Source organism: Leguminivora glycinivorella, chromosome 7 (assembly GCF_023078275.1).
Source record: "Leguminivora glycinivorella isolate SPB_JAAS2020 chromosome 7, LegGlyc_1.1, whole genome shotgun sequence".
Taxonomy (NCBI): domain Eukaryota; kingdom Metazoa; phylum Arthropoda; class Insecta; order Lepidoptera; family Tortricidae; genus Leguminivora; species Leguminivora glycinivorella.
Window position 1 is genome coordinate 1,598,944 of NC_062977.1, and position 4,218 is coordinate 1,603,161.

General features: G+C 35.4%; 1 non-coding gene across 1 annotated transcript; it reads right to left on the reverse strand.

Moving 5' to 3' along the window:
• Window positions 1-3,621: 3,621 nt before the first annotated feature.
• Window positions 3,622-3,696, reverse strand: Trnap-cgg. The gene has a single exon. It is a non-coding gene; the product is annotated as a tRNA-Pro (tRNA).
• Between the last annotated feature and the right edge of the window lie 522 nt (window positions 3,697-4,218).

Genomic DNA, 4,218 nt, shown 5'->3' on the forward strand with positions numbered 1-4,218 from the left:
CGTCGAATCGAGTCCTAAATACAATAATGAAGTACTATAAACTGTGAATTAAATTCGACGCGTCGCTACTTAACCCATTAACGGCTAGCGGTGCCATACGGCATCGCTTTTCCTGTGCTTAGTATTTCGCTGTCTAAGGTTACAATTATTGAAAAACTAAACAGATTTTTGATGAATTAGATACCTAAAGATACCAGTTATCACTATAACCACATATATTGTAGCAATTTGGATTATATCTACTAATTTCGAGTACCCAAAAATATAGTATCTAAAAATGGGCAAATTCTTCATGTTCGGTCTGAGGAAAATGGTGAAAAATGGTTTTATTTCTAGTAAAGTATAAATTAAATGCATTTTATTCTATTTTGGTATATATTATTGATCCGATGGTACTCAAAAACTATTAAATTTTAATTTCACTGTCCGTGTATAGCACGGCAAAATTTGTCGATGCCGTACGGCATCAGTAGCCGAGTATGTTGTCTTTTCAAATGATATAATATTACGTGTACTGTGTTTTAATTCCTCTTATGTTTTAGCGTTTTGATTACAGTTTTAGACTATTATTGTCCTATTTCAACATATCTAGTGAAATTGCTTCAAGAAAAGTAAGGTTTTGAGTTATAACATCTATCTTGGTCCTCTTGCCCATACAGTATATCAAGGTTCAACCCACTTGGTTATAAATTAATTTCTAACAACACTGGTTGAGATTAAGATAGGATGATGGCGTGGTACGATGATGCTTTTTACAGCTAAGAAATCTCAATACCGGTATCAATATAATTAAAAGCTTCATATAGTATAACCTTACACCGGAGCTTCATATACCTCGTTTTTAGCCATTATAGAACAATTAGGATGTCAATGCTACATTGTGATGAAGATTTTGGTCACTTAGTGGTTACTAATAATATACAGATATATTCAGACTGTTTCACAATAGTATATTATATAACGGTAACGTTATGAAGGCTATAAAAGTTGAGTACCGCGGTTAGGCCACGAAGGCTTGCCGAGTGGCCTAAGTAAGGTACGAGACTTTTATAGCCTTCATAATGTTACGATTGTATACTATACTTTTTCTACGACAGCCACATACATACTCGAGAATAATAAAATGGGTTAGTTACTTACTTCATGTAATGAATGGGAATATTTGTGTGGATCGTCGTAGCATTGAGTATTCTGTCCACAATGTTGATGGCGAGAACTTGTTGCACAATTCTTCAAAATATGCCAACAACGCCGTTTCAGAAAAAGTTGAAACATTTTTTTGCAATTTCCATGTCAAAACAATCATAACATTTTTGGTACGCTTTATCTGACTTTTCATGTAACAAATTGTCAGTCACTTTGAGCGCCCATAGCCTTGATTTCTTCGGAAGTGCATTTTTCACCAGAATCACTCATAATTACTTATGTTTTTGCACAATAACGTCGAATTAAAACAAACTACACACCACCGAAATAGTTCAAATAGTTTCGTGATAAGTTTACAAATGTCAAACATACTATAGACAAGAGAAATAGAAAATAAGCCGGTTTTCAATTACGAAAAATGTGGTTGCGTTCAAGAATATTTAAATGTCGAATGTAAAATTATTGGATAAACTTATGATTTTTACCTTTGTTTTGCAATTTCTAATATGTAAAACGCATTTAAGTTTATTTTTTCATCTTGATTTAAATTATGAACCTAAATATTATATTATTTATTAAAAGTTACTTATTACTGTAAATGAAAACATACCTGATAAATGGAAGTTGTGCTTTTAAAAAAAAATTAACAGAACTCCTATATTCATATGATTACTGCTAGCAGTAATCCTATGAACCTATAGACAAATAGACTTTCTCATCGTTACTCAAATGAACTTAATTTGGATACCGCTGACAATAATCTAATTGACAGATTTAAGTGCTGGAGTAGAAAAACGGTTTAGAACAAAATTAGTGAGATCAATATAAAGCAGTTGGCTATGTCTGGAATCTACCTAAACAATCAGTCATTTTCTGGTACCATGCGCTGAGGGTGTACCTCCTAGATGGGTCTTATAATAGTGTAAAAAACAATCCAGATAACGTAGTTGCCAGTACGATTTAGGCCTTTATCCTTAATGTACGTAAAACTTACAAGTTACATAAATAGGTATTTAAAAAATAACAACTTGTAATTGTTGACACGGTACAAGGCTAGAGGTGCCATACGGCATCAGTATTTTTCTCCAAAACTATTGGTCCGATTTAAATTTAAACTTTCGGTCTCTGATCCTGGAAAGAAATATAGTAATATATTTAAAAATTATCAAAATCGACATGAAAAAAATTCAGCCGTTAATGGGTTAATGGACGCAGATTCATAATACATGCAGAAGGCGAAATAATGAAATTCGACTCGGCGAGCCTAGTGGACGCCAGCCTTGACGCACTGCGCGCTGCCTGCGTCCATTCTGTCTTAGTTTAAAAGTTAAAATTATCCACTATTACTGCAAATCTATGATGTATAAGCTTTTTCTTCTCCAACCTGGAGTTCGCTTTGACAGCTCATCACAGGATTTGGCGTATTTATAACCTAGTTTAACGAAAGCAACTGCCATCTGATTTTCCAAATAAAGCATACCCCGCCTTTTTGGGATTAGGTCGGTTTCTCATGTTGTTATCCTGCACAGAAAAGCGATTGGTAAATAAAAAGTGACATTCAGAACATACTTATAAGTTCTGAAAAACTCATTGGTTAGGACTTTAGTAGGTACAGTGACCTGCGAATTGCATGGACAAATTTTGTATTTGTATTTGTATAAATCATGAATGAATTCATTGATGACTTCACCATGCACTTTTTCAGCTTACTGTACCTCCGGATTAAAAGACTCTTACCAGTAAGCCACAAGAGCTTGCAATAGAAATTATCAAACGTTTTGAAAACTCTATGTGGGAACTTTGTCAAAAAGTGGACTGTCCTCATCCTCAAACACTATAAACCTTCATTGTTTTTAAAGTTGTCAGATGGATAACAGTTATTTTTAACTGCTTCGTAAGACTTTCCAGTTACAGCTCTGTTTTCGACGCAAGTTTATTTCCTTGGCGAATACTAGGTCAATGAAGGACAATGTTGAAAGTTGTTGTTTTGAGCAATTGTAGAATAATTATGTTGCATTATGGTCTATAATGAAAAAATATGAAGTACCTCCCAGCTAAACTGTAGAATGAAATAACTTTCGGTAGTCCGGACCGATATGATATGACCTTCAAATCTTCAAGAAAAGAGCGTACAACAATCTAAAATGCCGAACCCTTTTGGTGTTTCGGGTGGCCATGGGTGGCAGTCATTGCTTATCATCAGGCAACCTGTCTGTTTGCTTTGTTCTTAGGATTTACCAATGCCGAACAGTGTCCCGAAATATTGAATAAATAGCCTCTTTGAAATTTTAGAAGAGGCAGTATGAGTAGTAGGTATTTAGTAGCACGTAGTAGTTATTAGTAAGTTGTTTCTGACTGTACGGACAAACTACTCCAGCCAAACTGTACGTTTACAATGTTCTGCATAAATATGTACCTATATTAAAAACTGGAATAGATACCATACACAAAAGAAAAAGCGATCAAGCCCACTGGTGGCGAAGCCGGGAATCGAACCCGGGTCTCCAGCTACCGCGGCTGACGTGCTCAAACCATTACACCACCCCGACCGCCGAGGTACCCGTCGAAACTCTAGTGTACGAGTATGTTATCTCTGAAGGCTAGGCGCCTTTGACCAACTCTGGGCGAGCAATGTGTGCTCGCACCTCCTATATGAATCCTTTTGCAGGATTACGATATAGCGAGAGAGATGGCGCTGACATCGATCGACGTAGAGAACAAATCAAATTATTTTATAAATATTTTTTTTTCTTTTTAGTAGTAACACTACTATATACAAATTACAAACTGAAGTAGATACCATATACTAAAGAAAAAGCGACCAAGCCCACTGGTGGCGAAGCTGGGAATCGAACCCGGATGTACCTATATGTTATTTTCATATTATGACTGTCATGTCATAGTTAAAATTGGCATTATATTTGTAACAAGTTACTTCAACTCGTAATGCAATTTGTTTTCACACTAGCCGTAAAATCATAAAAAATCACAAACCCAAAGTAGTTACTAAATCGAGTGTAATTTATCCAACCAGCCCGTGGCCTAGCGGCGCGAACTTTTAATAACTGAGGG